Source organism: Dipodomys merriami, unplaced genomic scaffold (assembly GCF_024711535.1).
Source record: "Dipodomys merriami isolate MVZ:Mamm:240054 unplaced genomic scaffold, mDipMer1.0.p SCAF_262, whole genome shotgun sequence".
Classification (NCBI taxonomy): domain Eukaryota; kingdom Metazoa; phylum Chordata; class Mammalia; order Rodentia; family Heteromyidae; genus Dipodomys; species Dipodomys merriami.
In genome coordinates, this window is record NW_027204071.1 from 1,029,391 (window position 1) to 1,051,969 (window position 22,579).

Genomic DNA, 22,579 nt, shown 5'->3' on the forward strand with positions numbered 1-22,579 from the left:
TGAGTTTAAGGACCAGGATTGGCAACAAACAGACATACACAACAATCTGTGCAGCCATCCAGCTAAAGCAGGTTACTCTTTTGTCCCCAACTGCATTGGACAGAGTTCCCTGGGAAAAAAGGCTAGGCGAGCCGCTGTCATCTTGCTCTGCCCATACTGCTTGCATCACAGGATTACAGCCACACCCCCATTCTTTCATATTCCTTTCTGACCAATGAGATACAAGAATGGTGACCACGCCCGCATTCCATGATGCGGGGGAGCACCAGGATTCCCTCTGTTTGTTTACAACACTACCAGAAGTTGAGGAAGGTAGAGGTGGTTGAGTGATCAGCAAGAGACTTGAGGAGAGTTTGGAGTATAGTAGGAAATTGATGCTCCCACCAGCACCCCACCTCCCTCCCCACTTCTTGCGGTGCTGGGTTTCAAACCTCAGGCAATGGAGCACTGCCAGCAGTCATAAGGCCCCAACCAGGTCCCTGCCCCTGGTCTTCTGCTCTGGGCCCATGTATCCACAATGCCACCTCCATCACTGCTCTTCCCACCTGGCACAGCTGCCAACAGCTTCTCTGAGCAGCACAGGTGAGTGGCTGCCCCAACACTACCCCTGCCGCTGGTCAGACACTCCACTGGGGTCCCCCTGACCCCCTGCTTGTTTCCTCTCCCTGGCTCTGAGGAGCCACCTTTCTGTCTTGGGCATTTCTGAGAAAGAGACTCAATAGAGACTCAGGCTGTGCTGGATCAGGGTACTCCTATCTGTGACAGGTATGCTCCACCAAGCATGGTCCTCTGTAGTTGGGATGGTAGACATGTAGCGCCATGCTCAGTTATTGGTTTAGATAGATTATCCCAAACTTTTAGTCCATGCCAGCAGATTCTTGACCACAGATGAAGTTCTGGATAGTGCCGAAACCATCAGACTTCAGTCTCCTCAGAGGACAGTTGTGAGGAAACAAGGGATTTATACAGAGGGTTCTGTGGAGCATGGCTAGGCACAGAGGGAGCATCCTTCAGATAAGGTTCTCGGCAATTCTGTGAGCATATGACAGGAAGATACCCGGAAAAGGCTCAGGTGGGGTCTGTTATTAATTGTGCAACAGGTGTGGGATTATGAAACAAAACATGGCTCTCATCATTACCCTATCCCCATGAGGAAGGGGATCCTTCACTCTGTTGAGTTTTGCAGCTGAGGAAACAGATGCACGGAGAAGCTGGGTGACCTACTTATGACCTCAAGGTCACAGGAAGCTCAGCCTGACTTCTCTACCATGCTCCTTGGGACAATGGGTGCTATTCAGTCCACTTGATGTGGTGGGAATCACTTCTTGTCAGTTGTGGGTCTTGAACTCTAGGCCTGGGCGCCGTTCCCAAGCTCTTCAGATCAAGGCTAGTGCTCTACCACTTGAGCGCACTTCCGGTTTTCTGGTGGTTGTTTGAAGATAAGAGTCCCACAGACGTTTCTGCCCGGACTGGCTATGAACCATGATCATCATATCTCAGCCTCCTGTGTAGCTAGGATTAGAGTTCTGAACCACTGGCACCCAACTTAAGCATAATTCTGATTTTCTTTCTTCGTCTCTCACATAGTAACTGGTTGAATGTTTTCTGGATGAGGTGGCCCAGTGTCCCTATGTGCCTGGAACCCAAGGTAGCCCTCTCATTCAGGAAGTGGGCTGTGGGTCAGGAGCTGTCTAGCTCAGACTGTTGAAACAGCTCCATGACGTAAGCCCCTCTGTGCCCTGGCTAGACCATGATGGTTATTCATTTTCCATCCAACCTTCCTGGACTTATTGTATTGTATTGTTTTTTACATCATTTTCTAGCACCTGGCCAAAATTATGATATAGTTATGGAATGAAAATGTAATGCCATCTTAAGAAAGTCATTTAGGGCTTTGTGAATGTGGCTTCATGGTACATTGATTGCCTAACATGCATGAAACCCTGGGTTCAATTCCCCATTACCACATAAACAAAAAAAACTGGAAGTGGTGCTGTGCCTCAAGTGGTAGAAGGCTAGCCTTGAGCAAAAAAAGAAAGACAGAAAGACAGAAAGAAAGGAAAATAGAGAAAGAAAGAATGAAAGAAAGAAAGAAAGAAAGAAAGAAAGAAAGAAAGAAAGAAAGAAAGAAAGAAAGGAAGGAAGGAAGGAAGGAAGGAAGGAAGGAAGGAAGGAAGGAAGGAAGGAAGGAAGGAAGGAAGGAAAAAAGAAAGCCCTGGGTTTCCCTTATTTGCAATAACTAGTGTATGTCTGAGTCAAGCAGAAATGATCAGATAAGTTGCTGTTAGGGAAATGAACCCTAAGATATGTATTTAAATGTTTTTTTCTTTCATGTGATTTTTTCTAACACATTTACAAAATTATTTCTTGGTTGTTTTGTATTTCCCTCACCCAGAGTATAACCCTTGCTTTCACTGTACTTGATAATGATATAATTTGTGGAGCGGAAGGGAAAAAACACGTCATTTAAATAGGGATACAGGTGGACCCATTGCAACAATGAGATATGCAAGTCGTTATGTCAAAAACGAACTTTACAACTTTGGTGGGGGGGATGGGAAGGAGGATTGGGTCTGGGGGCAGGTGGAGGATGGGAGGGGGTCAGAAGGGGAACCAAAGGAGGAGGATACAATGCTTGATAAGAAATGTACTCATCTTGCCCCTGTAATTGTAACCCTTCTCTACAGTATTTTCACAATATAAAAGAAAAAACTAGTAAATGCAAAATAAAGAATCCCTACTTTGAATATATAATTGCTCCTTCCAAACTGAAACCTGACAGTAGTCCCTAATTCATGAATTTTACTTATAATAATGTTTTGATAAAAAAAGTTTTGGTCATTAGGTCACAGCAATTAATGCCAGTAATGTGCTTAGATTTCAGGTGAAGATTAATTCTGGAAATTCAAAGATTCCAGGATTTTGTGTGGTCACTGCTAATCACAAAGAGAAGTGTAATCTAAGTGACATTTGGAAACCTTTTTGGTCAGTGACTGCAAAAAAAGGCAGAGGCTAATTAACAGTTGTGACACAAGAGAAAAAATAACTCCAGATGGAAGGAATAAATGATAGTAACTAAGGTATATCAGAAATTGTTCTTGAAAACAATTTTGGTTATTGAAGAACTAGTTTTCAACTAGGCTTATTCCTCATTGCCTTTAGCATTCTAAATCTCTTAGGCTAGTTATTAATCTCTGTGTGATAAATGTATCTCTTTCTATGCTGTTCTTTCATACTCGATATCCTTTGCTTTCTAAAAATCTGTCTTTCTATATTTCTCTATGAACATTTCCTGATACTAAATACACCAATACAGATGGTAGAGGATGTTAATGGAGGGATCCCATAGCTAATGAGTCATTAATGTAACAGAATGGAAAAGGAGGACATATTATTGCTACCTCAAATTTTCTGAAAAGCTGCAATGGCATCATTTGGTTCAAATTTCCATTGTTTGTCTACATAGTGTCATTCAGTGCACATAAATGCAAATATGAGCCAGGTGCTGGTGGTTCACGCCTGTAATACTAGCTACTCAGAATGTTGAGACCAGAGGATTGTGGTTGAAAGACAGCCTGGTCAGGAAAGCCCATGAGACCCTTATCTTCAATTAAGCACAGGAAACCCGGAAGTGGTTCTGTAGCAAAAGTAGTAGAGCACTCAACTTGACCTGAAGAGCTGATGGACAGCGCCCAGGATCAGAGTTCAAGCCCCATGACCAACAAATAAAGTGAAAGATGACTTTGTTTCCCCCAAAGGAACGACAAAATTAATAATTTTCCCAAGCAGAAAAATAAATTCCAAAATGATTCAATGCACCTACTTTTGCTGAATTACTTACTTTATGGCTTCTTTGCTGGACATATTCTCTACTTTTAAAAATAGTCAAATATTAGCTTTACAAAAAAATTCATCAAATATTAGTTATTTCAAAAGAGAAGTCTATTCAGTTGATGTCACTTAGCTTTCTTACTATCTTAGTTCAAAGCTAACCCAGGCAGGATAGTCTCTCAAATTCATTTTTAATTAAACACCAAAAAAGCACAAGTAGAGTTTTGGCTCAAGCAGTTGAGTACTAGCTTTGGGGGCAGGTGGGCAGGAAAGAAAATTGTTCAGGGACAGGGTCCAGCTTCTGGGTACAAGCCCCAGAACCAGCACAAACGAACCAAACAAGCAAACAAAAAAACCCAGATATTTCTTTGGGACCCTCCTTAAAGGAGTACTCAATTGATAAGAGGCTCCTTTTGGTGATCATACTCACTGGATCCTGCTTTTCTGGAATCCTTATTGCTCTGGAGAACTCAGGACCAGACTAAAGAAATTGATAACTGACTCCTGCAAATAGAGATTCCTCTCAGGGGTGAAATATCCATCCATAAGGCATTTTAAACCTCCATGTCTTTGTTTCTTTGCAGTAGAACACTTTTTAAACAACGTTATTTCCTTTTGTTCTATGATGGCTTTCAAATGGCACATTATTTTTGTAATACTCTCAACTAGAACTTTACAGAAAAGTTTTATATGAGTAAAGAACATATTCGAAAAAGTCAAGAACAGAGTTTCCTTCAAGCCTTGGGATTCTTTTCTTGTACAGTAAAAAGGAAAGCACAAGTTAACTTGAACTTTGTCATTCCTCTATGTTCCATTCCTCTCCTGGGATCAGTTTCCACATCCAGTTACCATTACTTCCAGTAACAATTGATGGTGCTGCTTGAGGTATAATAAATGTTTACTGGCTTCACTGAAATAACACAAGGACACCTTTGGACATGAGGTAACACGTGTTTCAGACAAAACTTAGTAAAGAGAAAATATGAAAATTATATTGCTTATAAATATATTATCCATGAGTATATTGAGTTCAAACTTTTTAAGGTCTCTGTAAGTTAAAGTCAATTGTAAATGGGAAGAAGGTTCTCAGATCATTCCTTTTGTGAGTGTATGTACAGCACATTATTTCCCGTGTATATGCATTAACAGTAAGGGAAACTATAGCAATAATAGGAGAAAGAGAAGTTCTGTGTTAAAGAATATGGGTTCAATACACTATAGAAGACTCTACAAATAAGACAACATTGAAACAATAAAGCCAAGTCCAGTATGTAGATTTATGGGAGTGATGTAGAGAAAGCATTACTCCTAGGTGGAACACGAAGTATGAAGCCACTCCCTTTCTAAATCACACTTGTTAATCACACAACTCTGTAGAAAGTAGAATGGAAGTATAATTCTGGTTCCAATGCAAGTCAGATATAAAAGCATGGACTTAAATGGAAAAAAAATCCATCTTGAGAGAACAGGGCTTATACTAGCAATGAACTGCTGGCTAAGATGATATTTCTTTTTCTTTCCTTATATATTTATTGTTGTTGGTGGTGGTCTTGGCACTTGAACTCTGGGCCTGGGCACTGTTCCTCTGCTATTCAGCTCAAGGCTAATGCTCTACCACTTGATCCACAGTGCAACTTCCAGTTTTCTTGTAGTTAATTGCAGAAAAGTGTCTCCGGTACTTTCTTACCCGGGGTGGCTTTGAACCCCAATCCTCAGATCTCACCACCACTCAGCTTACGATCACATTTCTAACAGTGTACACTCAGGATATGTAATGGGTATATTAATCTATCTTTATTTGAATTCTTGAGTTAAAAACCTCGGCTACAGCATAGACTTTACACTCACAAAAATGTTTATAGCTTAAAAGTTGATACTTCTGGAGAAATAAAACCTAAGAATGTAATGGAGTCTGGGAAGTTCAGTTTGCAACCAGCTAGGCTGGAACAGTCTTTGCAACAGTACCTATAATTGAGGAGCCAAAAGCTGTATTGGAAGAATGGCTCAGGTGATGGAATACCAGTCATGAGCAAGATTTATGAATAAGAGCTTGAGGCTTTTGTGTACATATATACAAACATACACATACACACAGAGGCACTTATATGTGCACACACAAATGCACAAATGAAATGACTCTCATAATATGTAGAAAATTACAAAACAATAGAAAATATGTCCTGAGTAAGACTAGAATTATGTGATAATTTTTAATATTAGAAAGTCCTCAAGTTACTTTTTTCAAAAGTGTTTGAGAATATTACATAGGTATGGACCAGAGATAGTAAGAGAGTCAAGTAATCATTATTAAAGGTATCGGATCCATTGAGGAATGAATCAGAGACCCCGCAGGTGCATCTGAAAATGTTCATATCCTGTGTCAAATGTTAGAAAATATTTGAAAATAGTACAGGAACAGTCTGAGCAGTGTAGTGGGTAATATCACTGGAGAAATTCAGAATTGGTAATCTGTATTTAGATTAAATAAAACAAGAAACTATGGCAGGGCAATGTGATATAAGCCTAGAATTCTAGCACTCAGACTAAAACAGAAGATTGGAGAGTGGAATTACATAGTGATACCTTCCCTGGACCAGGTAGTATAATTTTGTCTTAATAAAACAAACCAAACAAGAAAGGAATACACAGTTGGAATGCTGGGCTAATTTTGTCATTTTTTGCGAAGTCAAGTTTCCTATTGAAATGCAACTCATATATAATCCTCACTTGTGTTTTAAATTCTCTCTCCATTACAGAACATTCCTAGATGCAAAATGACTCATGATTACCTTCCAAAATTTGAGAAAGTAAGTAATCATCATTCTGTTGGATTCCAAAGAAATGATAAAGGATTACAAAGGCTTAAGCCTGGAGAAATAGCAAAGTTTATCTAATGTAGGACTTTGTAAATGTTGCTAAATTAGAATTGAGATTTAAAATAAATATTTTGGTTTTGTTTGTAATTTCATATTCTATTAGATATTTCAAAATTATTTTCTTTTTTTGTCAGTTGTGTGGCCTGAACTCTGGGGCTGCACACTGTCCCTCAGCTCTTCAGCTCAAAGCTAGTACTCTACCACTTGAGCCACAGCACCACTTCCGAGTTTTTTCGCTTATGTGGTGTGGAGGAATCGAACCCAGGGCCTCATGCCTGTAAGGCAAGCAGTCTACCACTGAGCCACCTTCCCAGCCCCAAAATTATTTTTAAATAGAGGGTTTAATTGACAAATTCACAAATGATTCTTGCAGTCTACTTGCCTAGAATATTCTTTCAAGAGAGATAAAATTAGAAATTAGTTAATAGATAATTCCAACAATTCATGTATAAAATGATAATGTGAATAATGTAGACAGAGTTGCCAAGAAATGCATGATATTAATTTATAAATTTATCAAAAGCAATTTTTTGAAGCTTTGGTATAACATAGTATGAGGAGAATAATTGTGTGACATCTTTTTCTTCTACCTATGTAACACAGGAAGCAATTCCCTTAATTATGTGCCTCTGTATACAATGAGAAAAATGCTAGATTGGGGGTTTGTTTTCATTTTTTTGTTTTATTGGTTTGTCCTAGTGCTTGAACTCTGGTCCTGGACACTGTCTCTGAGCCTGTTCATGCTCAAGGCTTGTGCCCTACCATTTCAATCTCAGTGCCACTTGTGTCTGGCTTTTGCTGAGAAGTTTATTGGAGATAAGCATCTAAGGAACCTTCCTGCCTGGGTTTGCTTTGAACTGTAACATTGCGCTCTTAGCATCCTGAATATCTATGGTAATTAAAAAAGTATAAATATAAATAATATTTGCAAATGGTCTGATCTCAAGAATACTAGGGGTGGGAAAATGATGCAACCCAGTTTATTGTGGTGTTCTTTCCAGAACATGGAGGGCATCACATTAGCAGAGGTGTAGTATTTTTCACAATAAAGATAAGCTATTAGTGTTGTAAATTAAGGGAACCTTTGAGGTGCACCCTACACCTTGGAAACTGTTGGGATATGATGACTTTATGGCATAAGTCTTCGGATTGATGGTCACATAAATAATAGCTTACCCTGATAAACAATTGCTTACTCTTGAAAAATTAATTATTACAGATGCTTCATAGTTTTATCCTTTACCAGAATGTGGCTATTTTTCTGTTTATTCCTCAATCTGTAGCAACCCATTGGAATATGAATCTATTGCAGAATTACATAACATGCAAACAGGTATTCTTTTGAATCTCTCAGGTAGGAATGTTCAGAATTTGAAAATGAGTAGATATTAGTCATAGGAATTTTGAAAAACACATATATTCTGTCCTCTTAACAACTTATTTACTTTTAAAAGTTATGGGTTTCCATTGAATGAAACTGTTTACTGTTTTTGTATGAGAAAGTTTAAATTTATTCTTTTTTCAAAATATTGGCAAGTATATTGTGAAAATATTGTCTAGTTGGATAACATTCAAGTTGATGGCCCTCTGATTAAAAAGGTGTAATTAATTCAAATTTAATGCCAAATAGTATTGATTTTTAAAAGTTACTAAAAATAATAATATTTACTATACCAATACAGTGAAATTTTATTTCATGTCGCTTATTTATTTAATTTAATTTTCTTGTCAAAGTTATGTACAGTGGAGTTACAGTAATTGTAAGGTAGTGAATACATAACGTTTCAAACTTGTTATCCCCTTTCTCATTTTTCTCAGTTTTACGTCACCACAATACCCCTCACAAGTTGTAATGTACATTTTCATCATATTGTCTTGAGAGCATTGCTATTGCATTGGTTTGCCCTTTGTCGTATTTCTCAACATTTTGTTGTTCCTATTCCTTTCCGTAATTAAGGTAAATGTATACCAGTACACAGGGTATCCAAATCAAATACAGCAGGGAATAAACCATAGGGAAAAATGTCAAAAGAAAATAGAAGTCACATAATACATTAAAAACAACAACCGCAAATAAAAATCTCTGTTTCCATATCTTGGATTTTATTTTGCTTAGCATCAGCATATATGGTCATATATATAACATAACAAAGTCCCTGGAAAATAATAGTTGCATGGACATGATATCATGAAAACAACATTTTAACTGTTTAATATGGTAAAGATGGAATTAGGATTGGTGAATTCGCGATTCTGTTAAAGGAATTTCAAAAGAGTTTTAAAGTTATGACAGGTAAATTTTAATTGTTCAAACTTTTTAACAATTTAGCCTATTAAAAAAATAAAATTGCCTGGGAGAATAGCCTTTCATGCAAAGAAATCCATGGAGACTTAGCTGAGAGGGAGTGATGTGGGTGAAGATGGCTCTTTTTCACACTAAACAGACAAACCTCACAAACCTTGCTGTAATTCCTGTAGGTTACCTTGAGAATTTTCCTTACCCAAAAAATATACTCTTACTGTGTGAAACAAGGTTGTAGTGGAATTTAAATTCAAAGTTCTTTAAAAAAAGACATCAAAGCCGGGCGCTGGTGGCTCACGCCTGTAATCCTAGCTACACAGGAGGCTGAGATCTGAGGATCGCGGTTCAAAGCCAGCCCGGGCAGGAGAGACCGTGAGACTCCTATCTCCAATAAACCACCAGAAAACCGGAAGTGGCGCTGTAGCTCAAGTGGTAGAGAGCTCGCCTTGAGCTGAAGAGCTGAGGGACAGCGCCCAGGCCCAGAGTTCAAGCCCCACGACCGACAAAAAAAAAAAAAAAAAAAAAAAAAAGACATCGAAATTGTGATTTGACCTTTACTTACTAAACAGTAATTCTCTGAAAAAGATAATTGTGTTCAAACTATTTAGGGGAAAGTGCCCTCCACAATGAAAGAAGATATTGGGTTTACACTTTTCTGTTTATAATACTTTCCACAATGTCTTTGCATATAAAGCACTGAAACACAGAAAAAAAATCTGATTGGATACTTCAAACGAATGATTTCACATTTCTAAGTGGCTCAAAAATATAATATCATTATTAACATGAGACTGTGAAGACTTCTCTTATTACATAAGCCAAAAAGTTTTGGGATCAGAAAAGAAGAGCAAATGGAAAAAGTAAGAAAACAGTATTCTTCGAAGCCCTAGATAAGCGTATTAGCTTCAGCAATGGAGGGAGGCCAAAACTTTTTAAAATAGATTGTCTTAATATTTTACCTACATAAAGTGGTTTTACAGAGCCTATTTGTCTCACTTCAATGCACACTAGATCGAATGAAGACATAAAAATAAGTTCCACATCCAAATAAAATAGTTTTAAAAGAGAAACCATGAAGACGTAGCAGTGGGGGAGGTCTTATAGTCATTCCACTTCACTAGACTTTAACCCAAGAAGCTGTGATTAATTGGAAATCAGGTAAGAGCTAAGAGGAGGACATAGAAATAGGTCATCGAAGTATTGTCCTTTGTAACAGACACTGTCATCCAAGGTATCGGTGATTTAACTCTATTCTTCTCCATACATCTTGTTAAGCAAATGCAAGACCAAGAGAAAAATAATCTATTGAAGTAATTTTGAAAAGAATAACTTCACTGTTCCTGATATGGTATCTAACGAGAGTCTTAAGTGAGAAGATAAAAGTGGAGTATTCTTCGGTTTCCTCTAAGCATCTTGTTAGCAAATTATATCTTTGAGGTTAGAAGTAATTGAACCAAAAAGTGGTGGAGTACTTATTTTTGTGGGCACTTTAGACATAAGAATACTTTCAAGGTAAAAGAAAAAACAGTATAGCTAAATATTTGTGATCACAGCTTCTTGGACTGTTTTTTTGGAGAAAAGGTTTTACCTGAGAGTTTGTCCTCATTATCATAGATGTTGGGTTTTCGTGGCAACCAAATGCAAGAGGGAAGTTTAATGAACTCGCTTGGACAAATAAACAGCATAATAGAAAAAATGGCAAATAATCTTTAGTGAATTACTTTGACCGATTATTTTGCCAGAACAAAGAAGGAAAGATATAATTCAAAATCACTTGACTGAAAAGTATGAAAAAGAGTAGTAAAGAGAGATGAGAGAAAACCTAGAGGACTGTTTTCTCTCCAACAGAGTAATGGGTTTTGATCTTGTTTCTTCCATTCTATATTCACCAGCTATCAAATGTATCTCAGGACTGGAATATCCAGTTCAGACAAAGAGATCTCCCATTAGAAAATATTTGCTGCAGATGTAGGTGATTTATAACCTTAGACAATCTATTTAAATCTGTTCAAAATTCTCCCCTACCCCAAACTGCCCTCTTTGAACAGTTGGTTTGCTTTTCCCATACTGCCCTTGATTAACTATTTAATATTTTGAGAGGTCATATTCATACTCTGTAGAGTTTGCTGTTTGGTTGTGATTTTTATGTGTTTGATTTTTGTTGTGCTTTTAACTAAATTTCAAAAGGTTGTGCAATTGTGTTACAATTAAATATGTCCATGTAATTGTCCAATGCTCCTGGATCAGAGTCACTCCTTTTATCATTCTCAACCAACTCCTTCTCCAAGATTTATTTCAGATTTACCACTTCCTTTATCACATGTGTACATTGAGTATTCTAGTTGTGCTTGCCACTTTTTCATTTTTCATTCATTCTGTTTTTACTAATATTCTTCTCTGGTTTCAACTTCTTGATAGTCATTCTGTTAAATTGTCTGTTCATACTTTGACAGGTTTATATACATTCTATGGCATTTCAATCCTGCATATACTTGAACTGATATCAGCTTATATTTCCATAATTAATCCATCTGCAATAACAATTTGCAAGACTGGAGACGTGAAGCACCTAGACATGATTTTATTCTCATCCATTTGGAAGATTAATCTTTATTCAACAAGAAAGTTTAAAAACGGCTTAGAATGTTTTCCTAACTACCAGTTTTTATAAATGGCTTTGTACAATGGTTTGTGATTATTTTACTTTACATGGGATAATATTCTCTACTACGTATAACTTTTGGGAAAAGAAGAAAACTAAAATTTATTACTGTGGAGGAATATGATAGAAATAGAAGACAGATTTTATGTTTGTCACATCTCTCATGAGTACCCATATTCAAGACTTAAAGTCAAATTTCTTAAGGAAAACATCAAACAACATGATAAGGCACCTATTCGTGATCTTTTAAAATGTACTTTATTATTTGATGAAATTTACTTTATTAGCTAATGTTTAGGCTTGAAATATGGGAGGCTGATCTAGGTAACACATTTCTGGAAGGCATCTACTGAACAACACAAATGGTCGGGGCTACTATTTCTATAATTTAAGGAATGGTTGAACCTGTTTGGTATTAGTGCAGGATAATAAATCAACTCTATTGTAACTTGTTCCTTCCACTTGAAAAACTTGTAATGTTACTAAGTATCTAATCGTCAAATGTCATTTTGGCGAATGTGCCTTTAAAAAGTTTATTTGAGGGGCTGGGAAGGTGACTCAGTGGTAAAGCACTTGCTGGCATGCATGTTTTTCTGAATTATATTTGACTTCTAATCAAGTTTTCCTATCCTTGGTAGAAAAATTATGGATCTATCCTTCCAGGAACTATTTTTTGGCCTATTTATACTGGACTGAAATCTTTCATTAATCATTAGGAGAGGGGTATTAAAAATATTCTTGTGACATTTGTGATCTTGTTCACTAATATGGGCTGGTCATCTGTAAATTGAAAGTGTGAATTACAGTAGTTTCTCTCAGATTTTGTGATCTCATCTTTCATTTTAAGTTGCCTTGCATTTCACAATTGCTTACTGCTAAATCCTGTGTAATTGGGGCCCTGAATTATTATAGGAAATGAGGAGTTGAGATGAGTCTTCAATTACTTTCTGTTGGCATGTGGCATGGGCCTAGGTGTGAATACTTGCCCTTCTTATCTGATGATACAGATAACTAGGACCTAGGATCCTAGGAAGCGTGGATCCTGTAGAAGAATAATACCTTTTGGACATCATATCAGCAAAATTTGGGTATGATCAGAAATATGGGGAAAACCATTCTGAGTCCAGCGAGTTAAAACAATATACAGAGCAGCAGAGTAAAATCCCTTACAGATTAAAGGAAAACAACATTTTTTTTTTTACCATGTGAATTCAGGAGACTAAGAACACTTAGAAGGTATCACAAGTTTATATCGAAGACATTGCAATGATACTTCTTATATTCTAATAAATATTCTAAACCTAATTATTTATATTCCTATCTATTTATTGTAATAAATATCAAATTATTTGTCAAATTATCGATTAATTCTAGCAAGTTTCATTGTGTGAAACATAAAATTAGCACATATAAATATAAAATATATAACTGTATGTAATCTAAGGAAATGTTTTTCATTGTTCTGTTGTGGTTAGGGTATCAAAGGCAACTCTGTTTTACAGTATTATTCCATTATCTCTACCTCAGAGTTTGGTAGAGTTAGACCTAAAGCTTTACCATTTGTAGATTTACAGCCTAGAGGCAAGAGGAAACACTGTGATTAAAACATTACCAATTTAAGGCCTAATATCAAGGAAAAATATGGACTTCTCCTGGAGCTATGGAAATATTTGGCGATAGAAATTCAGTAGTGTAAGTTCCTGCCTGGTTGGATGGTAGACAAGTCAGGACATTAGGTAATCATGCATAAGAACAATTTTTTTTCACCTTCTTGGCTTTAGCTACTTTTGAAATGGTAGGTATAATAAACAATTATATTTTGATAAAATACTTTCTAGTCAGAACTGTTTATTTCTCTCTGATCCCTTGTAACTAAGATTAGTTTTTTTTTTCCATTAAGATAATCTTTGCTGTCAGGGTAAGATATTCTGGTTGGTCTGTTACTACATGGAAGAAGGGTAAAGGGTCAGTAGACATTTGTGCCAGAAAGACCTCATTTGGGAAATTTTAAGCTGCAAAAGTTTAGAAGTAGCTCTTCAGCAAGGCTTATTTTGAATCCATTAGCTCCACAAAGTTAACTCAGTTGATAAATAAGTACTTGAAAAGCCATATCTTTGAACCAAGCTATAAAGGCTACAAAATATGATGAAATTTAAAATGAAAAAGACTTAAAATAGTCATTGGCAAATAATTGCAAGTGTGAGCAATCTACCGAACAATATGTTTTTTCCACTATACACAGAATTTCAGAGAAATAAGATAAATAGCATTGTTAGTAACAATAAGGTTTCCTTGTTACAAATAGGCAACCAAGGATATATGCCTGTATAAAGATTACATCATTAACTACTTAAATTTACAGGATACTACATGCTTCGGCAGCACGTATACATAAATTACAACAATATAGAGATTAACATGCCACTTGGACCGGGATGATATGAAAATATGCGAAGTATTCCATATTTTTCATCCTTCAGATGCAAGAAATGAAAAACAGTTATTAAAAAGTTGATTACAAAAATACAAGTGTAACAACACATGCAATTCATATAATTAAAAGTTAGTTTTTTCACAATGATTTATTTTCTCTTTTCCATTTTTACTATTCTAAATTATTCTAACTGGAGAGTAGAGAACTGATAGAAAGCAGAGGAAAGATTTTCCTGTGTATTAAAAGGTACAGACTGAAAATGAGGACCAATGGTGTCTTCATGTACAGCTTATTCTAGGAATGAGAAAATAGGAAATAATACCTTCTATGTAAATGATTTGGGAAATGGCAGAGCAGAAAGTGAAATGATGCAACCAAAAATATAAAAGCAAAATAATTTAGGATAATTATGGAGCAATCATATTATCTATGAGAACCATGAAAGAGAGAGAGGAAGAGAGACATGTGCAATGAACTAACTAGCCACAAAATCCATGCCTCTGATCAATTTATAGAGCAAACAATTTTATTTTTAAAAGAGATGGAAATAGAATTTATAGTGTGTCTCTTTATGATGTGCAATGTAATGTATTGATATGCATTGTGTTGATCACTTTTCTGTTACTGTGAGGAAAATACCTGCAAAGAACATTTCTAAGGAGGAAACTATTATATTGACTCATGGCTTAAGAGAACACAGTTTAAGATAAAGTGTCTCCATTGTTTTTAATTATATTTTTATTATCTTAAATAATTGTACAAGGGAATTTCCATTCAACAAATCAGTTTTTAAGTACAATGGATCTTTACATAACTTCACCACACCCTTCCAAATATCACCCCACTTTAATTTTTTCTACTGTCATACTATCTGTATTGAATATTATGCCTTCACTCTTTTCCTCCATAACTCTTTTTAATCCTTCCCTTTGAATTCCCCTCATATCTTAAGTGATAGTTTCCTGGTATTCATTTTGTTGGATTAAAAATTCAATTTTATAAGAAAATACACCTTTTAAATTCTCTGCAAATAGATTGCTTTGGTTGATATTGTTGTGAAAACTTGTATAAAGTTCTATCTTCCAAATATAAGACAGAACATGGGTCCTTTGTGTGTGTGTGTCTCTGACTTAGTTTACTTAACATATTTTTAGATCTATCCATTTCTTTGCAAATAATGTAACAGTCTTCATAATGGATGGGTGCAATACAATTGTGTATATGTGCCACACTTTCTCTAACCATCCCTCTGCCAAAGGGCATCTGGGCTTTTTCCATAAGTTTTCTACAGTGAATAGTGCAGCAGTGAACATGGTTGTGAAAGTGATTTTACTGTAACCTTTTGGAAGAATTCATCACTATCTTTCTGGGAACAATCTTCTAGGCAGTTTTCCAGAATAAGCACATCCCTCTCTTCATCTCCATTAGAACGTATTGCAAATCCTCAAAAACACACTACCCCCTACAGGTCACAATAAGCTAAAACCACATGGTGCCCATATTTTTTCAATAGTGTTTTTCATAATTGTACATATTATTTAGTGAGAACTTTCTTTTTTTTGGTTATTTATATTTTATTTATTTATTTTAATTTAATTTAATTTTATTTGTGAACATACTGTACAGAGGAGTTACAATTACATGGGCAGGATAATGCGTTTAGTGAGAACTTTCTATGAACTTTTCTAATGTGGGAATGAGGGACATGACAATAGTGTAAAGGTAAGAAATATGCAATTTAATTAGCTATTATCATATTTAAAATCATTTTCAGCTCTAACTCATAGCCTCACTTACTATTATTTTAATCTTTATTTGATTACTTCATCTATCCTCTAACTTATAACAAGTGAGTTAAATGCGAAGGCAGAAACTGTGGTTTGATTTTGACACTCATGTGTGAAGATGCACAACAAGGGCAAATAGATGAATTGGATTTAATAGTTATTATCCATTTTGTTAAAGTAGAGATGATTTTGCCAAACTGATTCTCACAATTCATATTATATTGAACAACAAGAAACGTGTGACAATTCCCTGTGTTTTGCTCCTTATTAACTTTTGTTTCCATTTAATTTTATTTTTATTTATTTATTTTTCGTCTGTCGTGGGGCTTGAACTTGGGCCTGGGTGCTCTCCCTCAGCTCTTCAGCTCAAGGCGAGCACTCCACCACTTGGGCCACAGTGCCACTTCCGGTTTTTGAGTGGTTTATTGGAGATAAGAATCTCTCGGACTGGGCTGGGAAGGTGGCTCAGTGGTAGAGCGCTTGCCTTGCATTCTCAAGGCCCTGGGTTTGATTCCTCAGCACCACATAAGCAAACAGAAAAAAGCCGGAAGTGGCACTGTGGCTCAAGTGGTAGAGCGCTAGCCTTGAGCTGAAGAGCTGAGGGACAGCGCCCAGGCCCAGAGTTCAGGCCCCACGACCGGACTCAAAAAAAAAAAAAAAAAAAAAAAAAAGGAATCTCTCGGACTTTCCTTTCCTGTCTGCTTTAACTTGCAATCCTCAGATCTCAGATCTCAGCCTCCTGAGTAGCTAGGGTTACAGGCATGAGCCACCGGCGCCCGGCTACCATTTTATTTTATAATGAAGGATTATTTCACAAATCTATTGTAGATACAAAAATATGTTAAATATTTCTATCCGTATGCATTGATATATACATACACACATATATTACACAGGTTATAAAGATAATATATAACTTCTGGAACTGCACAATTTACTAAATTATTAAAATCATTGATGGCTCATGGCTGGAATCCTGGTTACTCAGGAGGCTGAGATCTGACGATTGTGGTTTGAAGCCATCTTGGGCAGGAAAGTCCATGAGCCTCTTATCTCCAAACAACCGACAGAAAATCAGAATTGGAACTGTGGCTGAAAGTGGTAGCGTGGTAGCCTTGAGAGAAAAAGCTCAGGGACATCACCTAGGCTCTTAGTTCAAGAAGTGCAATCTATCCCAAAAAATCTATTTAATTTACCCCTGTGTAAGTAGAGTATTTCCGTCACCCAAGTGCACATCCATACCCATTTGCAAGGTAACTGTTTTGTCTGAAGTACCACAAAACATTATCACTTAAGTAGAAAGTATTGCAATGTGGGTTCATTCTATCTCTCTCATGGATTTTTCTCCACTCAAATACTCAAATCTTACATTTATTCCAATTATTTAAAATCATAGTTTTTTCTTTAATACCCATAATATTAAAGTTTGAATTGAGTGTCTTGTGCCCCCAAAATGGTTGTTCTTAACACTTTGTCATGTCCTCAGACTTAAATTATCCTGATTATTTTTCAGATAGAATCTGGCTTCCTACTTGTATCTGATTTTGGGCTCAGTACACTTTATGTTATTCTTCCTGGAATTTAAAATAACAGGTGCATGGCATTGTGTACAGATCTTTCTGTCCAGTCTGGGTTTTAAGCACTATCCTTACAACAGTTCACTCCCATGTAGTCAGGATATTCATAAGCTTGTCATAGTTTTTTTTTTATTTGCATTTTCTGCAGGTTCTTGAGTACTGAATTAATTTGTGTTTTCTTGGGTTGTTTTGTTTGATTTGAATATATGGATTATTGTTCTTCACTTTTCCTTTTGTTTCTTTCACTCATGTTCTTACCTAAAGTGCTGAGAAACCAATTCTTCTTTCTCAAGATAGTCAAGATGAATATTATTTATTCCAAAGAAATTTCAGTAATATTTAAACACCTCATACCTGTGAATAGTATACAAATGCTAAGTTCTGAGAAGGATCTTTTTATTTGCACAGCAGTCTTTGGCATACACAGACAGATCATGAATTTTATGAAGTTAGTAAACTACAGATGCTCGCCAGGTGGAGAAAAACCTATTATTAATTGTTTGACAGGGTCTTCCCTTCTCGTGAAAGAAATATGCTGCTTGATGCAGGATTACACAAAATCATTTTCCTAGGAGGAACCTAAAAATCATCTAATACAACAGACTTGAGAGAGATGAATTGACTTCCTGAATAATTTACTTTTGGGTCAAATAAAAGCAGACTTCCAAAGAGAGGGTAGACTTTAGAGAAACATGAGTTGTATGTAAATAGGTGCTTAGCTGATTTTGTTAATTTGTGAACTAATACAGGGAAATAAAGTACAGCAAGGTTAAAATTAAAGAACTTCACATTGAAATACTCATTTGTGTGTGTGTGTGTGTGTGTGTGTGTGTGTGTGTGTGCTCATGCATACATTCATTATTCTTGAGGCTTGATACTGAGTAGGCATTATTCTTAACCTTCTGTGCCCAAAGGTAGTGTTCTACCACTTGAGCCACTGTTCCACTTTTGGTTTTTTAGAGATAATCGCATGTATTTTCATGATTTGACTAGCTTTGAACAGTGGCCTTCAGATCTCAGCCTCTTGAGTAGCTACCTAAGCTGATTCAGCCTCTGAGTAGCTAGTTAAAATTCTGTCTGTCCTCTATGCTTCACTGCTCTTTTATTCTTTTCCTGAGGTAATCACAAGCGTAAGTCATGTATATGTCTAGTTACTTTAAAAAATACTCTTACTGCTTGGCACCAGGGGCTTCCACCTCTACTTTTAACTACTGAGGAGGCTTGAGAATAGAACCAGGCCAAAAGTTTAGTGGACCTCCTTCTCAATCTATAGCTGGGTGCATTGGATCATTTCCACCACACTGCACTATCTACAGGCTAAGAATGGAAGAACTGCGGAATCCAGGCCAGCCAAGGTAGGAAGCTAGACAAGTTGGTATGCAACTCTGATGCCATTGATGATGGGAAGGCTAAAATGACAGATCAGGTGCATGTTCTTGTGGAAAGGGAACCCCTATCCTAAAATTAACCACTGATATGACGCCTGCCTAGCAAGAGCAATAACTCAAGTCGAAATCCCCACAATTTCCCACAACCAAAATAAGTATATACATTAACATACAAAAACTTAGTAGAATCTGTTCTTTGCTCTAATATCAGCTTTATCTGATTATCATATAATGTGACAGAATAGGTTCTTTATTAAACTTAAGATATATTTTAAAAGACCTAGAAAATTCTTTCTCACTTATTAAGTGCAAATGTATGGCAAATTGTCTCATTTCTTACATATTTGACTATCACTATAAATTCAGCTTATGATTATTATGAATAGTAACATATTCTGATTTATTACTTTGTAACAGTTTTTACACTTTTTGCTTCTCTACTGAAGTTTAATTATTAAAGTAGCATCATCAAAATATATTCCTTGGGTACTTAGTGCAGTTTTTTACAAAGTTTTTAACCAATGGTTTATATGAATCCTTAATTCGTATATTGTTTGGTTTATTTTTAATTTCAATTTAATTTTATTGTAAAGGTAATGTACAGAGGGGTTACAGTTACATAAATAAGTACATTTCTTATAGAAGGAACATTGTTATCTCTTCCATCGATTTTTTGTATGCTCAAAAAAAGAACTACTGATTCTTTTGCTGTTGCTATTAATCAATTGGTACTTTTTCTTTCTTTGTTCATGCATTTTTATAAGAAAATTTATATGCAGAGGGTTTACAGTTACTTAAGTCATCTAAAGAGTACACTTCATTTTATTTTCTAAATTTCAAATTTTGAACTTAAATATTTTCTTTTGTTTCTTTAGGGTAATTCTTTTTTCAGAGTTGTAGGTTTAGTTAATATAATTTCTTTGTTTTTTCACATGTAAATTATTCAGACACATATATTTTGCTTTTAAAATATTTATGATGTGAATATTTAAAATTATTTTTTGAATTTTTATACGGTTGGTAAATTTAAATAAATTTATTTCTTATAGTTATAAACATATTTGTCCAGGTAACAAATGCTGTATTTTCAAGAAGCACATACTTTATTAAGAAAAGTTACGTTACCTGGTGACTTTTTGGAAATATTTGTACTTAAATTAAAAAAAAAAGTTTGAGCTGGGCATGGAGATTTGTGGCTGCTATTTTCTAGCTACGGTGGGAAGTGTAAATAGGGTTTGTAATTCGGGAGAGACAGAGCAACTATAATACCTTATTATAAAAATATTCAGAGTGAAATGATTAGAGATATAGCCACCCCTAGCGAGATATAGAGCACCTGGTTATAATATTCTAAATCTTGAGTTAAAACACCACTAACATCAATTTTTTGTCAAAATAAAAGCATACATGTTTCAAAATGTTTATTATTTAAAACTTATTTGAAAAGGTTCTCATGTCTTCTATTGCTTAATTTTCAGTTTACTTAATCTATAAGAATCCAAGTGTATTGTGATTATTTTATTTCTACTAAACATTTAGATAGTACGAGAAATATTCTTATTTCATATATTAACCTACATTTTCTATTTGTGATAATTTCCTCTGTTTAATATGATAATATCAATATTCCAAATGTGTGTATGTGGTGTGTGTGTGTGTGTGTGTGTGTGTGTGTGTGTGTGTGTGTTCATGTGGTTTTTGTGTGTGTGCTTTGTGTGTACTTTGTAATGCTTAGGAGATCACACCGTTGCTTCACAAATGCTTGGCCAATGTTTTACCACTGAGCTATACTGTCTAGTTATAATCCAAATAGTGTTTTAATTTTGACTTTTAAATTTTCATTCCTAGTAAGTTTTTTTTCAAAATTATATATGACAAAATGTGATCCATCTTCTATCCATGTTAGCAATTTTTATTATTTAGAATATTTCCACTGCTTTTCCAGTTCCAAACTCTTGTGTTTTTAATTGATAAAGGATTTACTGCTTCTTTTCCATCTTCATTCTTTTTCCCTTTAGAGTTGACCTATTCTTTCTCTTCCCCAGATGTCAGGCCACATTGAGGCTCCTGCAACCCACAGCCTTGCTCCTAGTATAGTCATCAATAGGCCAGTGTCCCAAGGATCCAACACAGACTTCTGACTTGGGTAAATAAAGAGGCTGTGCTTGAGTAGCCCACAGTCAGCAGTCAGCAGTCCTGGCACATGGGCATCTACTAAGGCCACCCTAGTAGCTATGGAGACTCCGACCTGAAGAAAGAGGCAGGCACACCCATGCACGCTGACTTTGGAGAAGCTCCTCTTCCAGGTGTAGCATGGTGACATTTGAAGCAGAACATGGCAGTGCACACACTAGTAGATCACAGCACACACTAAAACAACTTGGTAAGCAATGGTCCTGTGCTCAGAGAGCTGACAGAGGCAGGAAATCAGAAAGAGGGAGAGAGAGAGAGAGAGAGAGATGGAGAGAGAGAGAGAGATAGAACTCAAGGCTACCTCTGATTTGTACTGGTTTCGATATCCTTGCCGAGAAATGCATATTTTCACCAAGAAATAAAAACTCCTAAGTCTAACTCTGATGGAGTAGCTGAGATCAATCTAGACTTCCTACCATAAACAATCACAAAAGTGGAAGTTATGTGAAAAAATATATGTATATAAATGTATATATAATATAAATATGTAGGCATATATATGTATATTCAAATATACAATGTGAATATGTATTTTATGTACAATGTATAACATACAGTGATTAAAAAAAAAGAAATACATAGTATTTGAAGGAATAATGACCAAAACCTTCCCAAATTTGATTGAAAGCATGAACCCTTCTATGCAGGAATCTAGCAGCTTAAAGAAGACAATTAACATAATTACACAGGTCCACACTAAGACACATTCTAATTAAACAGTAAAAGACAGGAAACCTCCCAAAGCACAGAGACACAACTCATCACACAAAGGATCTTCAATCATATTATGACAAATTACTAATCAGACACTAGATTAACAATTAGACATCAAGAGCAACAAATTTAAGGTGTTAAAAGGACATATCTAATACCAACCTTTCTAACAAATATATATACTTCCCCCAAATGTGAGAAATGAGCTAAGTAACTAACGATAGCTCAGGCATATAACCTTACCTACTCCGGAAAGTGAATTGTGAGGATTGTGGCTCAAAGACAGCCTGGGCTGGGTGCTGGTGGCTCACGCCTGTAATCCTAGCTACTCAGGAGGCTGAGATCTGAGGATCGCGGTTCAAAGCCAGCCAGGGCAGGAGAGACCGTGAGACTCCTATCTCCAATAAGCCACCAGAAAACCGGAAATGGCGCTGTAGCTCAAGTGGTAGAGCGCTCGCCTTGAGCTGAAGAGCTGAGGGACAGCGCCCAGGCCCAGAGTTCAAGCCCCACGACCAAAAAAAAATTTTTTTAAAAAGACAGCCTGGACCTTGTCCCCTCAGGAGCAAGTTGTAGGAGAGCTGTCCTTGAGAAGGACGGAGATCTTCTTGCCATGTCATTGCTGGAACAAATATAGGATAAGGTGGCCATCAAGAATGGAGGCTATTGGACAGTGTCTCCACAGAAGCAATTTATGAGATTCAGGAGTCCTCTACAAGATCAGAGGACTTTGACCACTGTCCTAGTAGTTTCAGGAATGGCATAACAATGACCAGAGCAACCTCAAGCCCACATGGAGTCCTTAGCAACAGTCTTTG

At 36.2% G+C, this 22,579-nt stretch overlaps 1 long non-coding RNA gene and 1 pseudogene across 1 annotated transcript; both read left to right on the forward strand.

The window, feature by feature from the left end:
• Window positions 1-313: 313 nt before the first annotated feature.
• On the forward strand, window positions 314-11,641 carry LOC138837112 (uncharacterized). Its single transcript, XR_011375184.1, has 3 exons — window positions 314-582; window positions 6,588-6,638; window positions 11,463-11,641. It is a non-coding gene; the product is annotated as an uncharacterized lncRNA (long non-coding RNA).
• Window positions 11,642-14,041: 2,400 nt separating this feature from the next.
• LOC138837120 (U6 spliceosomal RNA) lies at window positions 14,042-14,141 on the forward strand (annotated as a pseudogene).
• Window positions 14,142-22,579: the final 8,438 nt, after the last annotated feature.